This window comes from Schistocerca americana, chromosome 1 (assembly GCF_021461395.2).
Source record: "Schistocerca americana isolate TAMUIC-IGC-003095 chromosome 1, iqSchAmer2.1, whole genome shotgun sequence".
Classification (NCBI taxonomy): domain Eukaryota; kingdom Metazoa; phylum Arthropoda; class Insecta; order Orthoptera; family Acrididae; genus Schistocerca; species Schistocerca americana.
In genome coordinates, this window is record NC_060119.1 from 141,431,320 (window position 1) to 141,454,917 (window position 23,598).

Consider the following 23,598-nt stretch of genomic DNA (forward strand, 5'->3'; position numbering starts at 1 on the left):
GTACCTGCACGCATTATTTTCCGATAGGGCACGCAGTTCTAGGCGCTTAGGAAGCGACCGATTGGTGATAAAACATGGAATCTAGCACAATGACTTCATTCTATGTTTCCTTTTGCTTTTATACCATTAAGAATAACACCAATAATAATAATAATAATTATTATTGTTGTTATTATTATTATAAATAAAGAAAATCACCATGGAGTCACAAAAATTCAGAAAAATTGTTTTCATTGACAGAACGATTTAATTTCTTTCCAGGGAAAAGGCATCTGAAATTTTGTCGAAATGTAGCACAAGAAATTCTTCAGCATCATAAATGAGACCCAAGAAACCACAGTGTGAAGGCTGGCTAACATTCGCAAGGATCCCAAGGAAGCAGCTGTTGACACGGTAGCGATTATAAGAACGAAATAATGGAATCAATAATCTCGATCATTTGTGTCTGCCAAGATATCGGTCCCACGGATTCGAATATTGTCGAGAATCGTCTAATGTCAATAATATAAACGTGACATTAAGTCATGCAGGAGGCGGGCGACCATTATTATAATTATCAGTAGTTCTCCAATCAGGCTGACTGGATCACAATGGTAAAAGCCACAACATCAGGCAAGGAATGACTTTATTGTCCATATGACGCGTTTCGTAATTTACCCATCGTCAGATATACAGGGATGATTACTACACGTAAATATAGCGTTTCAAGTTGTTTGTGAAACAATCACAGTTTTACCATTGCCACCAAGTTAGCCTGAAAGAAAAACTACTGGCCGTTTTAATTTCAAGTTTGGCATCAAATGACATACGACAAAAGAAATATTTTTTGTGATATAATTACAAAAATAACAGTTTTTGGTTTTTTCCTTTACTTGCGCTGTGAAATCTTGCTTCTTGCCAAATTTCATAAATCTACGTCAACGGGAAGTTCCCTATAGGTTTTGATTGAGTTTGCGCGTGTAAAAACATGTGATATAAATGGCCGTATCTTTTGATTGCACTGACTTAGATGCTTCAATGCTTTGCATCGTCAAGAGACCATAGATCTCATTACGTGACATAAATTTTAATTTGATACTTCTACCAGCTCCTGAGAAAAAGGGATTTTAACAGTCGGGTAGAACGAAGAAAGGCGCATTTTGATACGATGAAGTTTTTGGAAGACAAGAACAATGAAAATATAGTGATTATATGTTTTCTTGAAAGAACCGAACGAAGTACAATAACAACAAATAAAAATAATAATTTAACTCACCTCAGTATTTCACTATCAATTTATAGCGAAACTGTTACAGAATAAACAAAAACTCGTGTAAGTTTTCATGAGCACCATTCTTAACGCCCCTATTTCCCCACTTGAAAATGTACTTCACCGAACAGTAGAATCAACATGTATGATGGTTTCCTTGAGTTACGCGGAACTGTGGAATTTCTTCGGTGACCAGATGCGCCTCGTCAGATAACGGATTACAGAGCGCACAGGTCAGGCCGTGATGCAATGGGCACGGCCCTCTGATAACACGCACACACGATCTTCGCTCGCGGGTATTCCCTTCCATCCTCGACGGCCTAGTGCATGTCTTTCTGTTTCAAGCCACTTCGGCGACTTGGGCATCGACGACCATGAAATGTTGATGAGAGCAGCACAACACCGAGGCCCCAAGCGGAAAAATCTCCGACCGGACCAGGAAGAGAAACCGGAACGCCAAGATCTGGAGATAGAACCACTAGAGCATAGCCAGACTTCAGGTCTGAGGGTCTTGCGTCATAACAACATAACGAAAATAATTCCACTGCCGCAACGTAAGAGAACACAGAGACACCAAGTAGTACACAGATAGTGATGAAATAAGCAAGAAGTGCACAAAATAAACAGACGCACACCCACTCTTTCTTAGCGTTCATACCCTCCTTCGGTGTGCGCTGTTTTCGTGATATGGAAAATTTATTTTGTTTATGGACAGATACATTTCCCGTTGCCGCAGTCGTCAGTTAACCTGATAGGCAGGAAGTCGTGTACACTATCTGCCTGTCACTCGTGGAAATCGTCGTATTTTAGCTGTTTGTGCATCGTACTGTCTGAGGCGAAGGTTGGGGACCAGCCCAGCAATTACCTAAAAGAGCGTTGAAAACAGCCTAAAAACCACAGCCACATCATTCAGAAGCAAATTATCTCCTTGTGTCCAAGATTTTGAAACAGAAACTTTGATTCACTTTCCAAGCCTGCTGAAACAAAACCAAGAAAATAATATTGCTATTGACATTTGGTTTCTGAAAACAATAGCGTGAAATACGAGGGAAACTTTTCTCAACAGTTTTCACGATTTCAGAAACAGTGAAGTGACGTTTGCCTAATGAGAAAAATACCTCGTAATTCTACCGTAACAGAAATAAATGTTTCTCCCTTTAACACTGACTGGCAACTTTGAAATGAAACAGCCAGGTAAAGAAACAAAATCAGGAAATTGTGGGTCTTGAAACTGTAATGTCCTTGTGCTAACACAAGAATATTGGACGAATACACATATTAACTTTGTACACAACTCAAGTGGTCACTTTTAAATACCTGAAGAAGCAAGACATGTTGATTTTTAACACCTGGAATGGTATTCGTGACTCATTTAATCAGCTGAAAAATCTAGTGTCTGCTGTTCTTTCCATATTCAGGTCCAAACATTCATGCAAACAATCATTTTCAAGCATGAAACTTATAAATAGTAAACTGAGAAGTCGTCTTATTGATGATAACATGGAATCATGACTAAAATTATGAACAAGAACGCACAAATTTGACTTAGCCAAACTTCTAAGAAGATGCATTGTTCACGTTTGTGTTTGTCAGTCATTGGCTTGATTTAATTTTATGGATACCTTAAAAACTAATTTTGTCAATAAATGAAATCATTTATTAAGTATGATATCAAGTTTTAATCAACATGCGTATAGTTTGACTATGGCTTAAAACTTTAAGTAAATTTTTAAGTTAACTTTAGGGAGCGTTGTGGAGTGAAAGGCGACGTAGTACTGAGCATTGAGAAAGGTATGTCGAGATGGTTTAGACATACAGACAGGATGAGCAGAAGGAGATATGTGAAACCAATATGCAATATGACTAGGAATGGGATGATTGGATGGTTCCGATCTCAAAGAACATACCTCAATCAGCTGTAGATTTTTATTTAGCAGAGGTCAGCTTAGGAGCACTGTAATTAATAACAACGTACTATCTATACAGGGTGGTCCATTGATCGTGACCGGGCCAAATATCTCACGGAATAAGCATCAGACGAAAAAACTACAAAGAACGAAACTTGTCTGGCTTGAAGGGGGAAACCAGATGGCGCTATGGTTGGCTCGCTAGATGGCTCTGCCATAGGTCAAACGGATATCAACTGCGTTTTTTTAAAAATAGGAACCCCCATTTTTTTATTACATATTCGTGCAGTACGTAAAGAAATATGAATGTTTTAGTTGGACCACTTTTTTCGCTTTGTGATAGATGGCGCTATAATAGTCACAAACATATGGCTCACAATTTTAGACGAACAGTTGGTAACAGGTAGGTTTTTTAAATTAAAATACAGAACCTAGGTACGTTTGAACATTTTGTTTCGGTTGTTCCAATGGGTTACATGTACCTTTGTGAACTTATCATTTCTGATAACGCATGCTGTTACAGCGTGATTACCTGTAAATACCACATTAATGTAATAAATGCTCAAAATGATGTCCGTCAACCTCAACGCATTTGGCAATACGTGTAACGACATTCCTCTCAACAGCGAGTAGTTCGCCTTCCGTAATGATCGCACATGCATTGACAATGAGCTGACGCATGTTGTCAGGCGTTGTCGGTGGATCAAGATAGCAAATATCCTTCAACTTTCTCCACAGAAAGAAATCCGGGGACGTCAGATCCGGTGAACGTGCGGGCCACGGTATGGTGCTTCGACGACCAATCGACCTGTCATGAAATATGCTGTTCAATACCGATTCAACCGCACGCGAGCTATGTGCCGGACATCCATCATGTTGGAAGTACATCACCATTCTGTCATGCAGTGAGACATCTTGTAGTAACATCGGTAGAACATTACATAGGAAATCACCATACATTGCACCAATTAGATTGCTATTGATAAAATGGGGACCAATTATCCTTCCTCCCATACATTAACCCGCCAAGGTCGCTGATGTTCCACTTGTCGCAGCCATCGTGCATTACCCAATACTGCATATTATGCTGGATTTCGTTACCGCTGTTGGTGAATGACGCTTCGTTGCTATATAGAACGCGTGCAAAAAATTTGGCATCGTCCCGTAATTTCTCTTGTGCTCAGTGGCAGAACTGTACACGACGTTCGAAGTCGTCGCGATGCAATTTCTGGTGCATAGATATACGGTACGGGTGCAGTCGATGTTGATGTAGCATTCTCAACACCGATGTTTTTGAGATACCCGATTTTCGCGCAATTTGTCTGCTACTGATGTGCGGATTAGCCGCGACAGCAGCTGAAACACCTACTTGGGCATCATAATTTGTTTCAGGTCGAGGTTGACGTTTCACATGTGGCTGTTTCCTTAAATAACGTAACTATCCGGCGAACGGTCCGGACACTTGGATGATGTCGCCCAGGATACCGAGCAGCATACATAGCACACGCCCGTTGGGAATTTTGATCACAATAGCCATACATCAACACGAAATAGACCTTTTCCGCAATTGGTAAAGGGTCCATTTTAACACGGGTAATGTATCACGAGGCAAATACCGTCCGCACTGGCGGAATGTTACGTGATACCACGTACTTATACGTCTGTGACTATTACAGCGCCATTTATCACAAAGCGAAAAAAGTGGTCCAACCAAAACATTCACATTTCTTTACTTACTACACGAATATGTAAAAAAAAAAAAAATGGGGGTTCCTATTTTAAAACACGCAGTTTATATCCGTCTGACCAATGGCAGCGCCTTCTAGCGGGCCAACCATAGCGCCATTTGGTTTCCCCCTTCAAGTTAGACGAGTTTCGTCCTTCGTAGTTTTTTCGTTTGATGCTTATTTCGTGAGATATTTGGCCCGATCACTATCAATGGATCACACTGTGTAGAATGTTCGGAGATCCCTATTACGAACTTCTAGGATTTACAGAGGAAACTGAGTAGACAATATTTTGGATTGGAACCTATGTCCGGAAACAGCCGCTTGAAAACGTGTTTGCTAGGTAGGTACAAAACAGGGTAATCGTGGTTGGGTGTGCTTACGTCGGTTGACTGATGTAATGTGACGTCGATCCTACCCCACTGACCTGGTTCAAGCGTCATTCACGTGTATGTGAGTGTTAGCGTAACATGATTGAGTACACATTTGCAGAGTACACCGATATAATCCTTCTACATGGCGAAGCTCAGTGTAATGGAAGAGCTGCTCGTCGCCTTTCTCAAGATCGTGATCCTGAACTTATGGCTCTATCGCATGCCCTATACGCCACAATTGCCCAACGGCTTCGACATTGAGGTACCTTCGCCGTCAGAAGGCGTGACTGTGGTGCTTCAAGGTGACGAGGCATGACGAGGGGGTGGAGATCTCTTCTGAACAGCATGTTGCAAGGCATCCCGGATATGCTCAATAATGTTCTTGTCCGGGGAGTTTGGTGGCCGGCGTAAGTGTTGAAACTCAGAATAGTGTTCCTGGAGCCACTCTGTTGTAAATCTGGACGTGTGAGGTGTCGCATTGTCCTGCTGGAATTGTCCAAGTCCGTCGGAATACGCAGTGTCGGAGATTTTATGTTTTACCTGATTCCTGATATTCACGGTACACCCGTGAAATAGTCGTACCGAAAAATCTACACTTGTTCGGTACCTCGGAGATGCTGTATCCCATCGCTCGTGCGCCGCCTATAACACCACGTTCAGACTCACTTAAATTTTGATAAACTGTCATAATAACAGCAGTAACCGATGTAATAACTGCGCTAGACACTTGTTGTCTTACATAGGCGTGACCGACCGCAGCGCCGTGTTCTACCTGTTTACATATCTCTGTATTCAAATATGCATGTCTATACCAGTTTCTTTGGCGCTTCATTGTAGGTAAACAAGTTCCAATACAGCTGCCCTCCCTACTGTATATTGGCGTGGTCCGCGATAACTGGACGACAGTATAGAGTAGCGGTGTCCTTTCTACATTCAATCACAACATATTAAAATTTCTTTTCAGCTGTAAGTTATATTGTATCTTGTATCTTTGGCCTGACCAGGGTTTAAAATACCTTCATTGATGGCCAATCTTATTTTAATGGTACACCCTATGCGTGCAAACTTTCTCTATTTTACAGTTTTATTTACATATTCTGAATGTTTAATTTCCAAGTCCATGCCGCGACAAAGTGCATGTTCAAAGGTAGAGACCGCGGTTTCATAATTGCGGAGTAGCCGCTACACGCGTTTTGAAAGGTTACGCTCACACACGTTAAGTTATGTTCGTCGCGCGTGCATCTCCTTGGTCCGTCGGTGCAACATGGCTAGGCGGTACGGTTTGTGTGCACAGTTTTTAAATAACGACGAATTCCATGTCGTGAAAATGTCCATAGAGCTTCCGCGTAGGATAGTGTGTATAGGCAAGAGCGCCATTGAGAGTTTCCCATACCGCATCGGAAACATTTCCGACCTGTAGTACTTGGAACCACGTCGTGCGCCACATATTTCAGTGTCCAAGGCCAGAAACTACATTCAGCATCACGTCGACATCTCATCAAATTTTAGGTACGTCCATAAACGTTTTCACCTTATATGGTCCCTTGTAGCAAAGATTAGCGTTCCTCGCCGCTACAAACGAACCTAAAACGTTTGGCTCATTCTAAGCACCGGCACCTTCGCTCATTATAACATACGTAAATGTAACATTTTTGCAGCACACGCCAAGCGTTCGATAATTTAATAGTTCCTCTTGACGTCTGTTTTGTTAACACATATGTCGTTTCACATAGCATACACAAAATAAGCATTACAATTCAACATCATTTGATTTAACCTATCCATATATACGCCTATATGTTCATGTTGCTGACACGTCAGATACAACTTATACATATTGATATCCAGATTCATTATAACATTTAAAGCTTGTGCAGAAAACGTTTTAGTACCACTGTGTATCCTGTAACATTGTACTTTCGCTCACAGGACGCTTATAACAACACGTTAAATACACAACTGCTGACATTTTCTCTGATCATTCAATGACTGCTTGTCTCTTACAGATTTTTTACGAGCAGACAACTCTCTTAATCTTTGAGTTCATGCAATAGTATTACCTTACATACACTCCTGGAAATTGAAATAAGAACACCGTGAATTCATTGTCCCAGGAAGGGGAAACTTTATTGACACATTCCTGGGGTCAGGTACATCACATGATCACACTGACAGAACCACAGGCACATAGACACAGGCAACAGAGCATGCACAATGTCGGCACTAGTACAGTGTATATCCACCTTTCGCAGCAATGCAGGCTGCTATTCTCCCATGGAGACGATCGTAGAGATGCTGGATGTAGTCCTGTGGAACGGCTTGCCATGCCATTTCCACCTGGCGCCTCAGTTGGACCAGCGTTCGTGCTGGACGTGCAGACCGCGTGAGACGACGCTTCATCCAGTCCCAAACATGCTCAATGGGGGACAGATCCGGAGATCTTGCTGGCCAGGGTAGTTGACTTACACCTTCTAGAGCACGTTGGGTGGCACGGGATACATGCGGACGTGCATTGTCCTGTTGGAACAGCAAGTTCCCTTGCCGGTCTAGGAATGGTAGAACGATGGGTTCGATGACGGTTTGGATGTACCGTGCACTATTCAGTGTCCCCTCGACGATCACCAGTGGTGTACGGCCAGTGTAGGAGATCGCTCCGCACACCATGATGCCGGGTGTTGGCCCTGTGTGCCTCGGTCGTATGCAGTCCTGATTGTGGCGCTCACCTGCACGGCGCCAAACACGCATACGACCATCATTGGCACCAAGGCAGAAGCGACTCTCATCGCTGAAGACGACACGTCTCCATTCGTCCCTCCATTCACGCCTGTCGCGACACCACTGGAGGCGGGCTGCACGATGTTGGGGCGTGAGCGGAAGACGGCCTAACGGTGTGCGGGACCGTAGCCCAGCTTCATGGAGACGGTTGCGAATGGTCCTCGCCGATACTCCAGGAGCAACAGTGTCCCTAATTTGCTGGGAAGTGGCGGTGCGGTCCCCTACGGCACTGCGTAGGATCCTACGGTCTTGGCGTGCATCCGTGCGTCGCTGCGGTCCGGTCCCAGGTCGACGGGCACGTGCACCTTCCGCCGACCACTGGCGACAACATCGATGTACTGTGGGGACCTCACGCCCCACGTGTTGAGCAATTCGGCGGTACGTCCACCCGGCCTCCCGCATGCCCACTATACGCCCTCGCTCAAAGTCCGTCAACTGCACATACGGTTCACGTCCACGCTGTCGCGGCATGCTACCAGTGTTAAAGACTGCGATGGAGCTCCGTATGCCACGGCAAACTGGCTGACACTGACGGCGGCGGTGCACAAACTCTGCGCAGCTAGCGCTATTCGACGGCCAACACCGCGGTTCCTGGTGTGTCCGCTGTGCCGTGCGTGTGATCATTGCTTGTACAGCCCTCTCGCAGTGTCCGGAGCAAGTATGGTGGGTCTGACACACCGGTGTCAATGTGTTCTTTTTTCCATTTCCAGGAGTGTAGAATAACAGCTGAAATCGGTTTTTTTTTTCATTTCAACGTTGCAAGGACAATATACATATATTCAGTTTGATGATATGCATAACCCACTGCCCTCACGCGCCTGTAAATCTAGACAGCTAGCGAAAGAGAAAAAAAATCTTAATTACGCGTTAGCCAACACTAACAGACGAAGCTAGCCGGCCGCTGTGGCTGAGCGGTTCTACACGCTTCAGTACGGAACCGCGCTGCTGCTACGGTCGCAGGTTCGAATCCTGCCTCGGGCATGGATGTGTGTGATGTCCTTAGGTTAGTTAGGTTTAGGTTGTTCTAAGTCTAGGGGACTGATGACCTCAGATGTTAAGTCCCATAGTGCTTAGAGCCAATTGAATAGACGTAGCTACGTTTAGTCCCGTCTCCCTCTAGTCTACTGATCTACAAGGAATTGTGACAGAGAATGGAAAGAAGCCTTTTTTTTATGTACTAAGGCGCTAAAGAAACTGATATAGACAAGCGTATTCGATTGCAGACATACATAAACAGCCAGAACACGGCGATATGGTCGGCAACGCCTATATAAGACAAGTGTCTAGCGCAGTTATTAGATCGGTTACTGCTGCTACAATAGCAGTTTATCGAGATTTATGTGACTTTGAAAGGGGTGTTATAGTCGGCACACGACCGATACGACCCAATATCTCCACGGTAGCGATCAAGTGGGGATTTTCCCGGACGACCATTTCAAAGAATCTACCTTAAATCTCAGGAATCCAGTAAAACATCAAATCTCCGACAGTGTTGCGGCCGGAAGACGATCCTGCAAGAACGGGACCAACGACGACTGAAGAGAATCGTTCAACGTGACAGAAGTGCAACCCTTCCACAAATTGCTGCAGATTTCAGTACTGGGCCATCAACAAGTGTCACCGTCCGAAACATTCAACGAAACATCATCGATATGGGCTTTCGGAGCCGAAGACTCACTCATGTACACTTGATGACTGCACGAGACAAAGTCTTACGTCTCGCCTGGATCCGTCAACACCGCCATTGGACTTTTGATGACTGGAAACATGTTGCCTGGTCGGACGAGTCTCGTTTCAAATTGTATCGAGCGGATGGACGTTACTTGTTCGATAGAACCTGTAGTAGTTGTAATTCAATCTATCTAACTTACATTTGTATCTTCGCGATACCACTCCTGTGTAAATAATACACTTAAATATGTCACTACGAAGGTTGTGCCGAGAAAATATTTGTAGAAGAACATTCAGATAAGTTACCCAAATTTTCCTTTCTGCCTTTATTAGGGCATGTTCTTGCATCCTTATCTGGGAAATAATAATAACTCATAATCTAACAACGTAGTCTCTCCATGGCTAACTAACGTGTCATTTCTCTGATCACACACATCGTTTACTTTAAGTACGTGGATGTGTAAATTCATCAAGTCCTTTTTAATTGTCGAAAGACAATTATAAGAGTGCAAATACGCGAACCATGTCCTTCGTTTCGACTTACCTTTTTCATTGCTTCCATATTCGTACTACGATTACACCTGCAATTAATAAGTGTTGTTGTAGTCGAGTACAACTTCATTGTCATTCGTAATTTGTTCATGATGTGTCTATACTCCTGCAATTATTCTTTCTTTAGTTGTATATAGATAGTTTCCTTATAGCGTTTTATTCGTTGTGAATATAAATTTGTATATATGGTAAACAGTAGTGTAATGTGAAGATAGGTTTCTGTAGTTAGTCATTCCTTCTTCCTCTGTAAACAATCTTTCATTTTAGACCTCTTTACTGTATTAGATTTATCCTTATAGTGTAGACACTGTAACGACGCTATATTCTTGAATGTTACTTAACTTAACTAGGCCTGGAGTTCATTTGATGAATGAAAATAACAGTTTTCAACTTCACAAAATTTATTGACAACTGAGCTGTATCCTCGTCACGTTAACAAAACACTGACTGTCATACTTCACTGCAAAACTAACTTCAAAACTGACTAACTGGCAGCATCGCTGCTTTGCTTTATATAGAATTTTAACAATAAATTACAAAATAGTCCATTATCAAATTTGTACAATTTCAATGTTACAATTAAAATTTACAAAACGTAAAGAAACTGATGTTACAGCTGAATAAGGTAAAAAATACAATATTCGCTGATGTATTTTTATAGTATCATCACTAGCTTTAAATATGAAAATCGATCTGAAGTTTAATTACAGTAATGTCTCTTGTATTACTTTAGTTACGTAATTAATTACAGTTTGGATTTGGTTACTAATATTCAATGACATTACAAATCTGGTGCTTTATCCGACTGCATACGAGAAAGTTACAAATAAGGCCTCAAATTCAGAAAATCGGAAAATTGTGTGATGTAAACAATTGGAGAGTTAATTAGAAATGCAATTACAAATGATATTAATTACAGAGGAGGACATAAAAATATATAACAAATGAAAATACATCGCTTGGTAATAACTTTTAAACTGTTTCTCAAGATAAAGATGTTTTGGGTGTTTACTTATTATTCAATTCTCATTATGATAATTAGAGGCGCCAACCACTTATGCCAACATTTCCACAGCCTTTTTACATTTGTTACTAAATATCAATGCAGAAGGCAATGGAAACCACTGCATTAAAGACACGTAACGTGTATCCACAGGACATGTGGCCTGTATTTGAAGAAATGTCATGATGATCTCTCCATTGGCAAAAGATTCCGGAATAGTCCCCCATTCGGATCTCCGGGAGGGGACTGCCAAGGGGGAGGTTACCATGACAAAAAGATTGAATAATCAACGAAAGGATAACGTTCTACGAGTCGGGGCGTGGAATGTCAGAAGCTTGAACGTGGTAGGGAAACTAGAAAATCTGAAAAGGGAAATGCAAAGGCTCAATCTAGATATAGTATGGGTCAGTGAAGTGAAGTGGAAGGAAGACAAGGATTTCTGGTCAGATGAGTATCGGGTAATATCAACAGCAGCAGAAAATGGTATAACAGGTGTAGGATTCGTTATGAATAGGAAGGTAGGGCAGAGGGTGTGTTACTGTGAACAGTTCAGTGACCGGGTTGTTCCAATCAGAATCGACGGCAGACCAACACCGACAACGATAGTTCAGGTATACATGCCGACGTCGCAAGCTGAAGATGAACAGATAGAGAAAGTGTATGAGGATATTGAAAGGGTAATGCAGTATGTAAAGGGGGACGAAAATCTAATAGTCATGGGCGATTGGAATGCAGTTGTAGGGGAAGGAGTAGAAGAAAAGGTAACAGGAGAATATGGGCTTGGGACAAGGAATGAAAGAGTAGAAAGACTAATTGAGTTCTGTAACAAGTTTCAGCTAGTAATAGCGAATACTCTGTTCAAGAATCACAAGAGGAAGAGGTATACTTGGAAAAGGCCGGGAGATACGGGAAGATTTCAATTAGATTACATCATGGTCAGACAGAGATTCCGAAATCAGATACTGGATTGTAAGGCGTACCCAGGAGCAGATATAGACTCAGATCACAATATAGTAGTGATGAAGAGTAGGCTGAAGTTCAAGACATTAATCAGGAAGAATCAATACGTAAAGAAGTGGGATACGGAAGTACTAAGGAATGACGAGATACGTTTGAAGTTCTCTAACGCTATAGATACAGCAATAAGGAATAGCGCAGTAGGCAGTACAGTTGAAGAGGAATGGACATCTCTAAAAAGGACCATCACAGAAGTTGGGAAGGAAAACACAGGTACAAAGAAGGTAGCTGCGAAGAAACCATGGGTAACAGAAGAAATACTTCAGTTGATTGATGAAAGGAGGAAGTACAAACATGTTCCGGTAAATCAGGAATACAGAAATACAAGTCGCTGAGGAATGAAATAAATAGGAAGTGCAGGGAAGCTAAGACGAAATGGCTGCAGGAAAAATGTGAAGACATCGAAAAAGATATGATTGTCGGAAGGACAGACTCAGCTTACAGGAAAGTCAAAACAACGTTTGGTGACATTAAAAGCAACGGTGGTAACATTAAGAGTGCAACGGGAATTTCACTGTTAAATGCAGAGGAGAGACCAGATAGGTGGAAAGAATACACTGAAAGCCTCTATAGGGTGAAGATTTGTCTGATGTGATAGAAGAAGAAACAGGAGTCGATTTAGAAAAGATAGGGGATCCAGTATTAGAATCGGAATTCAAAAGAGCTTTGGAGGACTTACGGTCAAATAAGGCAGAAGGGGTAGATAACATTCCATCAGAATTTCTAAAATCATTGGGGGAAGTGGCAACAAAACGACTATTCACGTTGGTGTGTAGAATGTATGAGTCTGGCGATATACCATCTGACTTTCGGAAAAGCATCATCCACACAATTCCGAAGACGGCAAGAGCTGACAAGTGCGAGAATTATCGCACAATCAGCTTAACAGCGCACGCATCGAAGCTGCTTACAAGAATAATGTACAGAAGAATTGAAAAGAAAATTGAGAATGCGCTAGGTGACGATCAGTTTGGCTTTAGGAAAAGTAAAGGGACGAGAGAGGCAATTCTGACGTTACGGCTAATAATGGATTACCATTATAGGATTTGTCGACCTGGAAAAAGCGTTCGACAATATAAAATGGTGCAAGCTGTTCGAGATTCTGAAAAAAGTAGGGGTAAGCTATAGGGAGAGACGGGTCATTTACAATATGTACAACAACCAAGAGGGAATAATAAGAGTGGACGATCAAGAACGAAGTGCTCGTATTAAGAAGGGTGTAAGACAAGGCTGTAGCCTTTCGCCCCTACTCTTCAATCTGTACATCGAGGAAGCAATGATGGAAATAAAAGAAAGGTTCAGGAGTGGAATTAAAATACAAGGTGAAAGGATATCAATGATACGATTCGCTGATGACATTGCTATCCTGAGTGAAAGTGAAGAAGAATTAAATGGTCTGCTGAACGGAATGAACAGTCTAATGCGTACACAGTATGGTTTGAGAGTAAATCGGAGAGAGACGAAGGTAATGAGAAGAAGTAGAAATGAGAACAGCGAGAAACTTAACATCAGGATTGATGGTCACGAAATCAATGAAGTTAAGGAATTCTGCTGCCTAGGCAGTAAAACAACCAAAGACGGTCGGAGCAAGGAGGACATCAAAAGCAGACTCGCTATGGCATAAAAGGCATTTCTGGCCAAGAGAAGTCTACTAATATCAAACACCGGTCTTAATTTGAGGAAGAAATTTCTGAGGATGTACGTCTGGAGTACAGCATTGTATGGTAGTGAAACATGGACTGTGGGAAAACCGGAACAGAAGAGAATCGAAGCTTTTGAGATGTGGTGCTATAGACGAATGTCGAAAATTAGGTGGACTGATAAGGTAAGGAATGAGGAGGTTCTACGCAGAATCGGAGAGGAAAGGAATGTGTGGAAAACACTGATAAGGAGAAGGGACAGGATGATAGGACATCTGCTAAGACATAAGGGAATGACTTCCATGGTACTAGAGGGAGCTGTAGAGGGCAAAAACTGTAGAGGAAGACAGAGATTGGAATACGTCAAGCAAATAATTGAGGACGTAGGTTGTAAGTGTTACTCTGAGATGAAGAGGTTAGCACAGGAAAGGAATTCGTGGCGGGCCGCATCAAACCAGTCAGTAGACTGATGACCAAAAAAAAAAAAAAAAAAACTAAATGTCTGTCACTTCAACTTCTCAACTAGGATTTTGGTTTGGAACATGTACATAATTTTGTTAATGACAACAATCCCCTGACAATCATGATAATATACGTTTCTCCAGAACCTTCTATTTGCTTTCACAATGAATATCAAGTGTTTTGGCAAATTGGACAGAATGATGTACATAAAGACACACATACAAGTCCCTAGGAAGCACTAAATTGTCCGATAATTATCCGGATGCATATATAATAAAGGTGGTATCAGACATTTCATTAGAATTTTCGGGATGACTGTTTCGTTATAACACCTTCATTTTAATAGTAATTAACTTACATTACAATTTGGAGAATATAGCTTATTTGGCGGCTAGACGCCAAGTTTGTGTTGAATCCGCCGTGCAAAGCAGCGTGTTGTGCTAAACTCTTTGTGCGCTTGTGCTGAGGTTGCTGACCTGTGTGTTGGCCCCTATTACGCCTGCGCGTCCTTTCACTCGCGTAATGCTACTTCATATGTTTATATCTAAGTGCACTATCACATTTTATTTGGGAAATGTACGTACTGCAGAATGACTGGGCACCACTGCGATCGTGTTTGATTTTCATGCTTCATGTAGTCTTTTGACATTAAAAAGAATATTAAGTTACCATAACTTACCCTAAGATATAAATAAATAAAATGAAAGTGCTCTCTTAAAACTGTAAGTAGGCTGTTTAGGTTTTTATGTTGGTAATTCCACGTAGTGCTGTGTATGAAAATCGCTGACTGCACTGTGTGAAGTCTGTGGCTGGTTGGGCTCATTATTGGAATATTTGCTTGTGTAGTGTTGGGCAGTTGGATGTGAACAGCGCGTAGCGGTGGGCAATTGGAGGTTAGCCGCCAGCAGTGGTGGATGTGGGGAGAGAGATGCCATAGTTTTGAGAGCGGACGATCTGGACGTGTGTCCGCCAGAAAAAGGAAATTTGTAAGACTGGATGCCATCAACTGATATATATATATATATATATATATATATATATATATATATATATATATATATGACTCTTGAACACTATTATGGTAAATATATTGTTTGTTCTCTATCAAAATCTTTCATTTGCTAACTATGCCTGTCAGTAGTTAGTGCCTTCAGTAGTTAGAATCTTTTATTTAGCTGGCAGTATTGGCGCTCGCTGTATTGCAGTAGTTCGAGTAACGAATATTTTTGTGAGGTAAGTGATTCATGAAAGGTATAGGTTATTATTAGTCAGGGCCATTCTTTTGTAGGGATTATTGAAAGTCAGATTGCGTTGCGCTAAAATATTGTGACGATCAGAATAAGTAAAGAGAAAACTGTCTGATAGGGAAGCTAAAAAATCTGAAAAGGGAAATGCAGAGGCTCCATCTAGATATAGTGAGGTTCAGTGAAGTGAAATTGAAGGAAGACAAGGATTTACGGTCAGATGAATCAGCAGCAGCAGAAAACGGTATAACGGGAGTAGGATTCGTTATGAACAGGAAGGTACGGCAGAAATGAGTTACTAAGAACAATTCAATGATAAGTTTCTTCTCATCAAAATCGACAGGAAACGGACACCGACAACGATAGTTCAGGTATACATGCCGAGGTCGCAAGCAGAAGATGAAGAGTTAGAGAATATATATGAGGATACTGAACGGGTAATTCAGTGCATAAAGGGAGACGATAATCTAATAGTCATGTGGGACTGGATTGCAGTTGTAGGGGAACAAGTAGAAGAAAGGGATCAGGGAGAATATGGGTTTGGTACAAGGAATGAGGAAGGAGAAAGACTAATTGAGTTCTGGAACAAATTTCAGCTAGTAAAAGCGAATACTCTGTTCAAGAATCATAAGTGGAGGAGTTACATCTGTGAAAGGCTGGAAGATACTCGAAGATTTCAATTAGATTACACCATGGTCAGACAGATATTCCGAAATCAGATACTGGATTGTAAAGCGTACCAAGGAGTGGATATAGACTCAGATCACAATGTAGTAGTGATGAATTGTAGACTGAAGATTAAGAAACTAGTCAGGGAAAATCAGTGTGTTAAGAAGAGGGATACGGAAGTACTAAGGAATGAAGAGATGCGCTTGAAGTTGTCTGAGGATATAGATTCTGCGATAAGAGATTATTCAGCCGGCAATTCAGCTGAAGAGGAATGGACATTCTAAAATGGGCAATCACAAAAGTTGGAAAGAAAATCAAAGCTACAAAGAAGGTGACTGCGAAGAAGCCATGGGCTACAGAAGAAATATTCACGAAAGAAGAAAGCACAAAAAGGTTCAGTTTAAGTCAGGAATACAGAAATACAAGTCACTTAGGAACGAAATAATAAATAAGTTCAGAGAAGCTAATGCGAAAAGGTTGCAGAAAAATGCGAATAAATCGAAAAACAAATAATTGTCGGAAGGACTGGCTCATCATATAGAAAAGTTAAAACAATCTTCGGTGAAATTAAAAGGAAGAGCGATAACATTAAGAGTGCAATGGAATTTCCTTTGCTATATGCAGAGGAGAGAGCGGATAAGTGGGAAGAGTACATTGAAGGCCACTGGGGGAGGGGAGGTGGGGGGGTGGGGGGGAAGACTTGTCTGACGATCTGACAGAAGTCGATGTAGAAGAGATAGGGGATGCAGTACCGAAATCAAAATTTAAAAGGGCTTTGGAAGACTTACAATCGATTAAGGTGGAAGGGGTATATTACATTCCATCGGAAATTTTAAATCATTGGGGAAGTGGCAACAAAACGATTATTCACATTGGTATGTAGAATTTATGAGTGGCAATATACCAGCTGACTTTCGGAAAAACAAATGGTTCAAATGGCTCTAAGCACTATGGGAGTTAAGATCTGAGGTCATCAGTCCCCTAGTCTTAGAACTACTTAAGCCTAACTAACCTAAAGACACCACACATATCCATGCCCGAGGCAGAACTCGAACCTGCAATTGTAGCAGCCGCGTGGTTTCGGACTGAAGAGGCTAGAACCGCTCAACCACAGCGGCCGACTCGGAAAAACGCCATCCACATAATTCCGAAGATAGCAAGAGCCGACAAGTGCGAGAACTATTGCGGAACCAGCATAACAGTTCGAGCATCCAAGTTGCTAACAAGAATAATATACAGAATGATGGAAATGAAAATTGAGAATGCGTTAGACGACGAACAGTCTGGCTTTAGGAAAGATAAAGATACCAGAGTGTCCGTTCTGACGTTGTGGTTGATAATGGAGGCAACCTGAAGAAAATTCAAGGCACGTTCATAGGATTTGTCGACCTGGAAAAAGCTTTCGACAACGTAAAATAGTGCAAGATGTTTGAAATTCTGAGGAAAATAGGTGTAAGCTATAGGGAAAGACGGGTAATATACAATATATATAAGAACCATGAGGGGACAACAAGAATGGCAGACGAAGAACGAAGTAAATGAAGAAATTCTGCTACCTAGGCTGCACGATAACCAATGACCTTCGGAGCTAGGAGGACATAAAAAGCAGACTAGCAATGGTAAAAGGGATTTCCTGGCCAAGAGAAGTTTACTAGTGTCAAACATTCGGCATAATTTGAGGAAGAAATTCCTGAGAATGTACGAGGTGCATTCAAGTTCTAAGGCCTCCGATTCTTTTTCTACACTCCTGGAAATTGAAATAAGAACACCGTGAATTCATTGTCCCAGGAAGGGGAAACTTTATTGACATATTCCTGGGGTCAGATACATCACATGATCACACTGACAGAACCACAGGCACATAGACACAGGCAACAGAGCATGCACAATCTCGGCACTAGTACAGTGTATATCCACCTTTCGCAGCAATGCAGGCTGCTATTCTCCCATGGAGACGATCGTAGAGATGCTGGATGTAGTCCTGTGGAACGGCTTGCCATGCCATTTCCACCTGGCGCCTCAGTTGGACCAGCGTTCGTGCTGGACGTGCAGACCGCGTGAGACGACGCTTCATCCAGTCCCAAACATGCTCAATGGGGGACAGATCCGGAGATCTTGCTGGCCAGGGTAGTAGACTTACACCTTCTAGAGCACGTTGGGTGACACGGGATACATGCGGACGTGCATTGTCCTGTTGGAACAGCAAGTTCCCTTGCCGGTGTAGGAATGGTAGAACGATGGGTTCGATGGCGGTTTGGATGTACCGTGCACTATTCAGTGTCCCCTCGACGATCACCAGTGGTGTACGGCAAGTGTAGGAGATCGCTCCCCACACCATGATGCCGGGTGTTGGCCCTGTGTGCCTCGGTCGTATGCAGTCCTGATTGTGGCGCTCACCTGCACGGCGCCAAACACGCATACGACCATCATTGGTACCAAGGCAGAAGCGACTCTCATCGCTGAAGACGACACGTCTCCATTCGTCCCTCCATTCACGCCTGTCGCGACACCACTGGAGGCGGGCTGCACGATGTTGGGGCGTGAGCGGAAGACGGCCTAACGGTGTGCGGGACCGTAGCCCAGCTTCATGGAGACGGTTGCGAATGGTCCTCGCCGATACCCCAGGAGCAACAGTGTCCCTAATTTGCTGGGAAGTGGCGGTGCGGTCCCCTACGGCACTGCGTAGGATCCTACAGTCTTGGCGTGCATCCGTGCGTCGCTGCGGTCCGGTCCCAGGTCGACGGGCACGTGCACCCTCCGCCGACCACTGGCGACAACATCGATGTACTGTGGAGACCTCACGCCCCACGTGTTGAGCAATTCAGCGGTACGTCCACCCGGCCTCCTGCATGCCCACTATACGCCCTCGCTCAAAGTCCGTCAACTGCACATACGGTTCACGTCCACGCTGTCGCGGCATGCTACCAGTGTTAAAGACTGCGATGGAGCTCCGTATGCCACGGCAAACTGGCTGACACTGACGGCGGCGGTGCACAAACGCTGCGCAGCTAGCGCCATTCGACGGCCAACACCGCGGTTCCTGGTGTGTCCGCTGTGCCGTGCGTGTGATCATTGCTTGTACAGCCCTCTCGCAGTGTCCGGAGCAAGTATGGTGGGTCTGACACACCGGTGTCAATGTGTTCTTTTTTCCATTTCCAGGAGTGTAATTAACTACTCACCAGAAATCGATGAAACTGGCGTTACTTCTCGACGTAATCACCCTGCAGACGTACACATTTTTCACAACGCTGACACCATGATTCCATGGCAGCGGCGAAGGCTTCTTTAGGAGCCTTTTTTGATCACTTGAAAACCGCTGAGGCAATATCAGCACGGCCGGTGAATGTGCGGCCACGGAGAGTGTCTCTGATTGGAAAAAGCCAAAAGTCACTAGGAGCCAGGTCAGGTGAGTAGGGAGCATGAGGAATCACTTCAAAGTTGTTATCACGAAGAAATTGTTGCGTAATGTTAGCTCGATGTGCGGGTGCATTGTCTTGGTGAAACAGCACACGCGCAGCCCTTCCCCGACGTTTTTGTTGTAGTGCAGGAAGGAATTTGTTCTTCAAAACATCTTCGTAGGATGCACCTGTTACCGTAGTGCCCTTTGGAGAGCACTGGGTAAGGATTACGCCCTCGCTGTCCCAGAACTTGGACACCATCATTTTTTCAGCACTGGCGGTTACCCGAAATATTTTTGGTGGCGGTGAATCTGTGTGCTTCCATTGAGCTGACTGGCGCTTTGTTTCTGGATTGAAAAATGGCATCCACGTCTCATCCATTGTTACAACCGACGAAAAGGAAGTCCCATTCATGCTGTCGCTGTGCGTCAACAATGCTTGGCAACATGCCACACGGGCAGCCATGTGGTCGTCCGTCAGCATTTGTGGCACCCACCTGGATGACACTTTTCGCATTTTCAGGTCGTCATGCAGGATTGTGTGCACAGAACCCACAGAAATTCCAACTCTGGAGGCGATCTGTTCAACAGTCATTCGGCGATCCCCCAAAACAATTCTCTCCACTTTCTCGATCATGTCGTCAGACCGGCTTGTGCGAGCCCGAGGTTGTTTCGGTTCATTGTCACACGATGTTCTGCCTTCATTAAACTGTCGCACCCACGAACGCACTTTCGACACATCCATAACTCCATCACCACATGTCTCCTTCAACTGTCGATGAATTTCAATTGGTTTCACACCACGCAAATTCAGAAAACGAATGATTGCACGCTGTTCAAGTAAGGAAAACGTCGCCATTTTAAGTATTTAAAACAGTTCTCATTCTCGCCGCTGGTGGTAAAATTCCATCTGCCATACAGTGCTGCCATCTCTGGGACGTATTGACAATGAATGCGGCCTCATTTTAAAACAATGCGCATGTTTCTATCTCTTTCCAGTCTGGAGAAAAAAAATCGGAGGCCTTAGAACTTGAATGCACCTCATACGTTTGGAGCATACCATTGTATGATAGTGAAACATGGACTGTGGGAAAACGAGAAAAGAAGAGAATCGAAGCTTTTGAGCTGTGGCGTTACAGAAGAATGTTAAAAATTAGGTGGACTGATAAGGTAAGGATGGGGAGGTTCTCCGGACAATCGGTGAAGAAAGGAATATGTGGTTGGTTGATTGGGGGGAGGAGACCAACAAAGAGGTCATCAGTCCCATCGGATTATGTAAGGATGGGGAAGGAAGTAGCTCGTGTCCTTTCAAAGGAACCTTCCCGGTATTTGCCTGAACCTACCTAGGAAAGTCACGGAAAACCTCAATCAGAATGGCTGGACGCGGGTTTGAACCGTCGGGTTTGAACCTTCGTCCTGCCGAATGCAACTCCAGTGCGCTAAGCACTGCGCCACCTCTCTCGGTAAGGAATATGTGAAAAACACTGCCAAGAAAATGGCTCAAATGGCTCTGAGCTCTATGGGACTCAACATCTGAGGCCATCAGTCCCCTAGACTACTACTTAAACCTAACTAACACATCCATGCCCGAGGCAGGATTCGAACCTGCGACCGTGGCGGCCGCGCCGTTCCAGACTGAAGCGCCTAGAACCGCTCGGCCACACCGGCCGGCACTGACAAGAAGGAGGTCTGGATGAAGAAGGGTCTGTGTGGCAGGACATCTATTAAGATGTCACTGAATAACTTCCATGATACTATAGGGAACTGTAGAGGGTAAAAACTATAGCGGAAAACAGAAATTGGAATGCAACCAGCAAATAATTGTGGACGTAGGTTTTTTCCCAAATTTGTCATTCGATAATACAGGTTCGTCTTATATTCACAGATGAAACTATTGCTGCTGAGGTTAATATTTTTACATTGGTTAACAAAGGATCGGTTTATGTTTAGAGATGAAGCTTTGGCTATTGACGTCACGTGCAGAATTATTTTGAAGAATTCAGAAGGGCTGGGCTGTGCAAAGCGATATTCGCGTTCGAACAGTCTCACGATTTCCCGACACGCCGAAACGCTCGATTGAGTATCGACCGTTGCTCGAGGCACCACGTGTATTTGACTCGGGCGGCGCTAGTGCAAGGGATACGCGAGAAACTGTGAACTAGACACTACAATCATCTATTGCCCTGCTTAAAATTTAACAACTTAGTGGAACATAAGAGGGAATAGCATTAAATTCTGTCGTTCTAAAACTCCTGTTGTATTTGAATAGATGTGCAATAAAAATTGTCATACATGTATGGATGCCGTGAAGAAACATTACCAGGTAATGATCCTTTCTAGGTAAAGCGGAAATTTTGCCCTTTACAAAACATTACTGGATTCTGAATCCAGATCAATATTTGGTTTGATCATGAGAGACTGTAATGATTTACTAAGTGGGTTGTAAATGAAAAATTCGATCACTATTCACGTATTAAAATACCTTGTAAATTTTTAGTAGCTTTTAATCAGCTTTAAAACATAGTGGCATTCGGTAGAAACAAGAAGGAAAATTAATCCAGAATAAAATGTCTAACAAAAGAAATAAATCATAATAAACTGTTACGAGGATAAATTACTGCTGGAAAACCCGTGGTGGAGATAGAATCAAAAGACGTCAATAGATCGCAGACACAGCGCTACGCAAAGACTGGAGGGGGATCTGTGATACCAGCTTGTGAGAACTTGTCGAGAGCGGGGAGGGGAGTAACGAGCGGGCAGCAGATTACGTCATGCTGCCAACTACGGAAATCTATACCACGTTCTTTGCCTTTTTAGAAACATCTAAAACTCTGCAGTTTGCCTGAATCTGTTTGTAATCGGAACTGAATTGACTTTAAAATTGGACAAATACTGAACAATAGTATTCATTTCTGCTGGAGACAGTAAAAGTTTAAGTTGGGCCAGTGGCATACTTGCGTGGTTTCATGCTGCAATGTTGTCACATTATCCACGACTTGACGGGAGCGAAAGGGCGCGTGTCTGCTGCTGGTTAGAAACCGGCGGGCAGACAATATGTTTAGCAGCAAGAGACACTGTAACATACATCAGTACAGAGGCGAAATTAGTCACGTATTCGGATAGAAACAGCTGTGTTCTCACGGCCAGCGGTAACCACAACCTCAGAAATCGCAACATATCCCGAAGAAATAGCCAAATATTTATGAAAACGAAGATACAAATTTCACAGCTCTGCTATTAGGATGATGATTAAAAATATTGATGCCACAGACGATAGGGTTAGTAAGCAAAATATGCAGAAAAGAAAACGATTCGCAATTTAATATAAACCATTCCAATTCATTTATTTTATCCTTCTGTTATCGAAATGTAGACCATCAATAGGTGGCATTAATTTAGAATAGTATAATGTTAACTTTTCAGGCAGATATTTTCTGTCAATAAAACAGTTTGTAATTTTGATCAGTGTATCTTAAAAATAAATTTTTCTCAAGAAGCTTCTTGAAAATAAGGGGATAGTCTTATAATTAGGGTCGTCTTATATTCTGGTAAATACGGGTTTCCGATCAACTGCTGCACCTGATGAAAAACGCTGAAGGTGTATTGTTGAGCTGCAATTTCAGTGGGTGGTATGGAAGCCGCGCTTGGTGCTGCCTTATACGCCGACGTCACACACTGCCTATACCTCAGTTCGTTGAGCGATGTGATTGGGTGGTTACCACCATAAACGTGCAATTAGAAATTTCTCAGCAGCTCCTTTGGGCGGGCTGAAGGATCAGTGAATAGACAGGGGCAGAGGAGCAAAGCTAGCATCGCAACACGTGGATTCATCACCAACGAAAAAAGGGGAAGATGAGCTGTCATTGGCTGCGATTAGAGACGTGCAAAATAGTTTATTAAAACTATTTAAA